This window comes from Solea senegalensis, linkage group LG18 (assembly GCF_019176455.1).
Source record: "Solea senegalensis isolate Sse05_10M linkage group LG18, IFAPA_SoseM_1, whole genome shotgun sequence".
Taxonomy (NCBI): Eukaryota; Metazoa; Chordata; class Actinopteri; order Pleuronectiformes; family Soleidae; genus Solea; species Solea senegalensis.
Genome location: NC_058041.1, coordinates 6,992,741 through 7,001,445, shown reverse-complemented (window position 1 = coordinate 7,001,445; position 8,705 = coordinate 6,992,741). Strand labels below are relative to the sequence as shown.

At 39.1% G+C, this 8,705-nt stretch overlaps 1 long non-coding RNA gene across 1 annotated transcript; it reads right to left on the bottom strand.

The window, feature by feature from the left end:
* Positions 1-958: 958 nt before the first annotated feature.
* On the bottom strand, positions 959-8,705 carry LOC122759584. The gene is made up of 4 exons (XR_006358274.1): positions 8,389-8,705; positions 7,143-7,181; positions 1,253-1,476; positions 959-1,021 (listed from the first exon to the last, which is right to left on the bottom strand). It is a non-coding gene; the product is annotated as an uncharacterized LOC122759584 (long non-coding RNA).

Here is an 8,705-nt window from a genome sequence, read left to right as displayed (position 1 = left end):
AAAGAGCGTGGCCTTGATGGGAGTTTATCTTATTAACGAACAATGCAGTCTATACAAGTGAAACCTCGAGCTAAGACCAAAAATAGACTAACAATTAAAGTAAAGGATAAAATGTGTCACTCACATGTTTTAATCAAATCTATTTTAATGTAATATGTGTTTGCTCAATGGCAAACAATGCATGTAAGGGGCCCATGTCTAAGGTAATTGAAGTAACTTCTGCAAAAACAATTTGCGTGGCTGGTCGTGTTTTTCCTGTCAAATTCGTGTTCTGACTATCCAATAAACACCCAACCACAATGGAGTGTACAGAATGCAGAATGTCTGCGAGAACAAAAGGTGCTGTAGGAACGGGGACAAAGTGAAAGGAGTCAGGTAGAGGTGGCTGAGTCAGGGAAATGTCAAATATGAGAGAAAATAAGGATTTGGGGAGTGAGCAGGGTGAATAAAAGGTTGTGATGTGATGATTTATAGGCGGGAGTAAAAGAGACCTGGTGGCAGGCTTCTGACTGGATTGATGTTTGAGGATGGTGACACACAGCAGGGAAAGCAGGATTATGGAGAGTGTTGGGAAGTGTTGAGGGGCTTTTAGTGGGAGCACGTTGTCAATTTGCAATAAAACATTCTTTGTGATTTATTTTTTTGAGAAAAGAGCAGTCTCCCTGATTTCCTCATTTATTTATGCTCTTCTGTCCTCATTAGTTTCATTGTTTCACTTGTTTAATATCCGATTACAGGAGATATCACAGGTAAGGTGTTTGTTAAAGAGTGAATTTGAATTCTATCTCTAGGACTTTTCACGACAGTATTTGCTTGTCATTGCTGGTGGTGAAAACAACTATTTTATTCCATTTATCTCCTAGAGTGTGACTTTTTTTGATGATGTATTATTTACGACACCTTTTCTCTGCTGAGACTTAAGACAGACTTACCATCAACCTTGGATTTGCAGCCTTCCTTGACACGGGTGTGTTCTAGATTGTAGAGTGCTTAGTTTTGATGAGACAGTCAAAACAGATTTCTGGAGGAACAAAATACATATTTGTGGGTATTATAGAATTGTTGGCTCTCTCAAGTATATATTTCTAAATCACGTCTAAAATTGTTTGTAACAAAACAGAATAATGGACAGATAAAGGCTGTATCTGCACATCATGTTTACAGTTTGTTAAATAATACATATGGTAGTCTTGCCCTAAGCGGGCATCTACCTTCTTTCAAATGATTTGATTGAGACAAATGAGACGATTACTTTTGGTCAAGGATGGTTTGTCTCCTCCTGCCCTGGTCTCACTGCGACAGCAGTTTCCCTGTGGCCCATGACATCTGCCTGGACATGCATGAGAGCGTCCGTTTCTGGCTCCACTAAGTCTCTTGTTGTTCGGAACACTCGCCGGTCCTCCCTCCCCTCCAATAATGTCAGCCCCAAATGAAGTCTAAGGTAGCGCTACATTGCTGGCTCAGGGGTTGGTGGTCCTGGAAGAATGAGAAATGGGAAAAGATTGGATTATTTTAAGATGTATGTGTATTTTTATAATGTCTTATAAATTCAACCGTCGGACCTTTAAACTTTCAGTCAATAATTTAACTGTTTCTAAAAACCCCACGGTGTTTCGCTTGTCTTTGTGTTTTATTTAAACATTTTCTACTATCTGTATTCATTTTAGCTTTCCTCGGCTACCGCTGGGCTAGAATCTTTTGCATTTTTATTTATTATTTATTTAGTTCCACACCTGCATGTAATCCTGCGTTAACATTTACAACAGGACATGTTTACACATGTCAGATAAATAGCCAAATGAATCAAAGGGATCAGCTGAGTGTAGGTTTGATCATGTATGGAAATACACAGAAAAACTGTGAAGCCTCTTTTTCTTTTGCTTCCACCTTAGTTGACGATGCAAAGATGAAACTTCAGTTCATTACTTTATTAAATCAGAGTGTTTGATGAAATTTAATATTGAGTCAACTCGGTACCATCTATCTGTTAAAGTGACATTAATCTCTCCTTTTTTAAATTTGGTTCTCACTTATTTCCAAAACACGTCTTGCATGATGTTGCGTAAAATGGTTTGTAGCGAAAAGCAATGATGTAATGAGATGAGAGTGTTTTTCTCACATCGTCTTTCTGCGGGAACGGGCACTGAAACCTGGTATTACATGAGTCCCAGTAAATTATTGAAGATTCTTGTATTTCAGTCTTTTGCATGAAAACGCTCAAACGTCTTGTGACAGTCCATCACATCACACCGAGACGGAGAGATGCACAGCTTTCACCTGCCTAGCTCGTAGTTCAAAAGTCACGGCCCCCAGCTATGCTATGTATGCTAGCAGCCTGCTGATTGTTCATAAATTCAATATGAAATGGTCAGAGCATGGCCTGAGCTGTCGTTCCGAATTTTTCAATGTCTGATCACTCAGCACAGGGACGGAATAAGTTTTCTTGGGGCTTCGGGCATGACTGCAGTCAAAAACTGTCAAGGAAAAGGTCCGACATTCAAGGTTTTTCTTTTTCATTTTTTTTCACTTAAAGCCAGAGCATGTAGTATCAAGAAGAATACTTAACAATATGCATTCTTATTGGCGCTTGAGGGTCAAACTGGACTTCAACTTTAAAGCAAAATAAGTGTAAGAGTCTTAACACTCTCGATTGGTCATGCATGTGTACATAAATCCAAACCAAGCACTTTTGGGCCTGGCTGTTCATTGTTCATTGGGTTTGCCTGCAGTAATAAAGGCCGTCACAGATTCATTTGCATTAAGCAGCCATAATCCGTATTTCCTTGCTCATTTTCTTTGCTGCTGTGCATCCCATTGCCCTGTCTCTATACCTCTGCAGAAAATAAATGGCGCTGGGCTGCCCACAGCAAGATACCACTGTAATATTAATCTGACATAAAGGGATGTCATTGAGTCTCTACAGCCTTGAAAGCAGGAGTTGATTCAGCCACCTGAAACCACTGACAAGTTCAGCTCCAGCACAGCAACCCTCAGATCACATTGTGCTTATGTGAGTGTGTGCATGCCTTAATGTTCAGTTATTTGGAGGGTTGACTATTTTTGGACTCTCTGTTAACATGGATTTATTCAAAGGCTCCGGCTGACACTCATTTTACCAGGAACCAGAAAAAACAAAAAACTCTCCCATAATTAAAATGTTATTTGTTTGCTGAATAATGAATGTAATAATTACAAGTAGACAAGCGTCATCACAGTATCTACTCATACCGTTATCAGTTAGATACAGTCCTTTTTCAAAGATCCACACAGCTCACATGATCACTGCAGCACGGCAGACGTGTGCATTCCTCTCTTTCTTTGCAGCATGTGCTTAATGAAGCATTTATGTGATATTCAGGGTTGGTTTTTTTTACTACACTGGATTTTACATTTTTATATTTCTGATATCCAATCCAGTGACTTTGACCAGTATTGGAGCAATGAAGATACAGAATATTGCATCAGCCGGTCCATAATAAAAGGCAAAGGAAATGCTGAGGGAATATGTAGTTATATTTATTCTGCTTCATTGAAATATTTAAGATCAGATATTCTGCTCAGTAATTATAAATGTGTTTACTGTGATCGGTGCTTTTGAAATGCACAGATCATGATGCCGTGTGTCTCCACTTCAGAGCCGAGCAGACCTCTTCTTTATTTAAAGTTTATCAATACTAAATGTGCAAGAGTATCCAGAGTGAAAGTAACCTGTTACCTCCACCCTGCTGAGCTGTCTTGCTGATACTGGATTTCAGGGAGAGGCAGCACAGGTGTGGGAGCCTGAGGCAGAGGTAGGGGGTCTCTTGTAGGTTATGTAGGCCTTGAAACCTTGTTGCGGCACATCATGATTGATACATTTTATACCGCCTGACTGTACAAATTCATTAACTCTTTATTGGTAACATGGACTTTTCATTTGCCAAGTACTTTAAAAGCCAGAACCAGTTGAAAAGCTTCTTTATTTTTAATTTTCTTGCTTTAATGGATGGTGTTTTTGAGCGCATTTACATGAGAGATACGGGGTGAAAGCTACTTTTGGGAAATAAAACTTTTCTTGACAGACATTAAAATAATTTTATAAACCTTATTCCTTCATTCACAAAAGATCAAAAGCAGCTCAACAGACAGGCATTCGGTGAACGAGCAGTTTAAATGGCAGACGTGTTAAATCTGTTGCCTCTTGCTTTTAAAAAACAGCTGTCTTCCATAATTTTAATGGTCTGTGTATGCTTTAAGTTAAAGATATAGTCTTAATGTGTTGAGCGTTATCATTTTTGACAAGCCGTACTAAACAGCTTGACATCAGCGAGAAACGGTTTGTTATTTTGTTATGTTACATTTATTTGCAAATCAGGTTTTATCACAGTACGACTTAGAGATAGAGCAATATACCTGTTAAGCTGTTTTTGCTTGCATTTCAAGACGTTCTTTGTTAGCATTACCATATGTAAACCGACTTAGCTTTGGTGGTAACCTGTTTTTGTAGTTCAGCCTTGAGTCAGAAGCCTCTGCTGACTCATTCATCATCCTTGATGACAGTTTTTGCGACTTTTAATCCAAACTCTGTCACACAAAACACGGCTCCTGTGGTTCTGAAATACATTGTTGGGCTCAGTCAAAGCTATGGCACCCACAGTTTAAATGGCCATGACATGCTTCAGGCTTTAAACACCAGTTTCCTTTTATGCCACTCACTGGCAGCCATCCATTATGTTCCTTAAAAGTAAAATGGGGTCAAAAGCTGTTGGGCATTTTGAGGACTTTTATTACAACACGTAGAGACCAAAGTATTAATGGATCAGTATGGGTATGAAGGTCAGTTCAACAATAGGTCTGTGACTGACAGAACTTTCTTCAGTTTCATTGCCTAAAATTAGAAAGGTCTCATCCTGCCGCAGCTCAGACTGGGATATGGGTAATGGCTTATGTTGAAGCCTGCTTAATCATGAAAATTTTGGCTTAGAATGGATTGTAGTGTTGCACAAATATGAATAGCCGTCAAGGGACTTTTCCCTGCATTGACGCATGCACCCACACACACTCACACACGCCTGCATGCACCCACACTCACTGCAGGGAAGAGTCCCCTGACACCTATTCGTTTAATTGTATTTTGAGAGGAAGGTTTATGAATGCGTCTTATATTTTAAAGTCTTATGTTTTTGTTTGTGAGAGCAAATTGTGTTCCATAGTGCCATATTTCAATGGATGAAAATGCAGATACATACATATGTGTTTTCTTGTATTTGTTACGTCTTTAGGACCTTTTCTGGCATAAATGCTAACCTTGTCAGGACTACTAGACCAAAACCTGGTCCTAGTAAGGCAGAATCTCAAGAAGTGGTTAAGTTTAGGGCTAAGATCTGAATTGTAGTTAGGTTAGATATTAATTGGTTATGATTAAGGTTAGGGATTACGTTTTATTTTGGTTGGTAGTCAATGCAGTGTCCCAAGAAGAGTAGCGGTGCGATCCTGTGTGTGCGCGCGTGCATGTGGGTGTGTGCTCTGCATGTGACAAAGACTGAGAGAAACTTCTGTGGGCTATGAACAATGGCTGTCACACTGCTGATGACAGGAAGGCTGAGGAGGTTTTCCTCTTCAAGGTTTTCATTCAGTTTCATATGCAAATAAGCTGCTAGTATTTCACAGCTCTGGTTCCACTCCTGCTCTTTATAACCCAAGTGTCACCAGGCTCATATATCCGTGCACTAACAAGTGTCAAACTCTATCCAGCCTGCTCAAGCATAACCTTAAAACAATCACATATGGACACTCGAGCTGTGCAATAAATCAGGTTAATATTGATAAAGCAATATGCAGTGCAGTTTCCGCATTATGGTTATTATTATCATATTGAAATGTATCTTCAGTGTTGTTTTTCACCTTTTTGGAGTCAGTGAAGTTATCATTTTTAAGACTTTAGTCCTGGATGATTTGGTTTTTATGTCACAGCTCCCAGAAGTATGTGCCAAATGACACATTCAATCAAAACTGGGGGCAGCAAATGAGCCTAGAACTGCTGCCGTGCGGCGTGGTGGCATACAGTGTTTTTGAAAGTGCCAGAGCATTTGCAAATTTTGCATTAAAACAAGTAAATGCAACAGAAGAATGCCGCATATTTATCTCTGTGGTGAATGTTGTCTAAAAAAACTAGGATTAGAGTAAAACGGAAGGAAGCAATCACATAATACAAACCCACTGAATGGCTCTATATGGCAGTAGTGTAATAAAATTGTTTTCATATGAAAGGGGATTATGGCCTTAGCCCGCATTTCAAAATCAAATACATTTTTATTTGTATAGTGCCGAATCAAAACGTGCATTATCTCAAGGCACTTAACTTAGTAAGGCATAAACCTGAAGAGGAAAACAGAAACCCATCAGTTCACACACATTCACAAACAAGAAGAAATGTCTGGCAGAACCAGACTGCCTAGGCAGGTTGGGGTGAAAGGAAACATGGGGAACAATGAAGAAGCAGGGGACAAAAGGGGGAGAGAAAAGGAAAGAGGGAGACAAGGTAGTGGCAGAAGAGAGAGACCACAGGCAGATTTAACAGTTGTTTTAAGTTGTGTCATGATTTTTTTTTTATAGTATTACAGTGTAATTTATACAAGTAGTAGCAGGAATTGTTGCATAAATTATTCTGATATAAATTTTAATCAAAGAATACTAATGATGGGTACCGAAAACAGGTACTAAATGGGCCCCGGGGATACATTTTTAAGTACAGTAATATCGATACAGCGTAATATTAGCGGCGCTGCTAGCGGTATTTTTGGAAAACATATAGGAATAAAGGAAGCATAAAGGAAGGAGCTCAACATTCCTAAGTCTGGATACGAGAATTGACGCAAACAACAGTAGTTGCCTCAAGTGAAATAAGAGTTTTGCTCGTAAAGGTGGAAATATGAGCAATCTCACATAACACATAGCTAAAGTTCACCCTATTTGTCAAAAGAAATGCATTTATGTAAACACACAAATTGTTCTTTTGGTTCTTTTTAGGACAAATAAAAACAGTTTCATTCTTTCTCATAAAAAGAACCAATAAGAGTATCTTTAAAGCCCCGGATCGATAAGCAGTATTGAGTAGAAGAAGTAGTATCATTAAAATTTTAATGATACCCATTCCTACTGACAACTGGATCTGGATCCTGCAGTCCAGGAGTCACTGGTACCTGCAGAATGAGGACAGAGAGATAGAGAACTTGAAATGATATTATGTACTCTGAGAGCAAAGCTCATTTTGTAGCTGTTTTTAAAATTTTAAGTTTAAACTTAAGGTAGAAAACCACTGTGGCTCTTAGGAAACTTCAATGCGTGAGAATATATTTCGGTAGCCTTAACAAAGGATCTGAATACATAGGTCAATGTGACTTTCCTGTTACTTGTCATTGTGAGAGTATTGAGTGTAGATCAGGGAATGGGAAATGGGTTTTTAGTTAAGCTTAAAGCAACAAGATGACAAAATGTGAAACAAGTGAAATAGTTATCTTATAAATAATAAATAACACAATTAGAAATAACACAACAATTCACGGCACCAGCCTCTGTGAACACACTTACTGACCCAAATGCAAAACTTGTGCAACATGAGACTGAACGACATGCACAAATCCAAGGTGGACAGGTGCAAAGTTTGATTGAAAATAAAGGGGAAAATAAATGTGCACACAGATGGATTCCAGGAGCAAAGTCTGTCAGAGAGCCGAAGCGATAGAAAACCATAATTAAAAGTAAACTTTGACTAAGATTAGAAAGCTTGCTTTCACTGTTAATGACATCAGGCTGTTTATGAAATGTAAGCCTTCACAAACACACTGGCATGTAAACGACAGTTTTGAATTAAGACATGACTTCCCGTTCCGTATTCCTAGTTACATTCTAAATATGCGGTGGTAACACAAACAGGCAGTGTTTTGACACTTCAAACATGCAGCACATTGCCTCATTAGCCAGTAATCATTGCTTGGAATGCATAACATTTAATTTTTTCACTTTTTAGAAGATCTCAAGCACGTTATTGGCCTTTTCCCTCACTGGAAATGAAGGAAAAGTTGAACGCAGTATTCCTTTTACGCCTAAAAGAAAACACACATAGCACATACTTTACTAATCCATGCACTATTGACTTAAGAAGCAGGTATTTTCCTTGTGTCTGCAGGGCAAAAACATGGCGCCCTTTTAAGTGTTTTTTTCTGTTCTGCCGCTGAGATAAAGCGCTGCAGCTCGAGACGTTAGCAGGGTGTACTCTGAGGTTTCAGTATTCAGGAAGCATTCTAAACAGAGGGAAGGATTATTTTCAGAGGAGAGCAAAGTGATGTAGTTTATCACGTAATCAAACAGATAGATGTGTCTGACAAACTTGGTTCAGCGAGGTCTTACCCAGTGTCCCTGCCAGAGGCAGACATCTCTACTGTAAGCTCTCTCTTTTCCCTTGTATTTCTTGAGATGCAAGCATGCACCCTGACCTTCTATTCTTTTCATATTTCCTTTTTTTCTCTGTCCCTGACGATGTTTTTCTTCTTGTGCTCTCGTCTGGTGTTTTAAAGATATTAATTTATTCCTGCTGTATCTCTCTGTCTTGCCTCTCCTTTCATATCGCCTTTCAACTCGTGTTCTTTCTCATTCTGCTCCTCCACGACACCATGCCGCCTCGCTCTGCCCTTCTGCCTCCCCCATTTCCTCTCTTAACTGTCTTC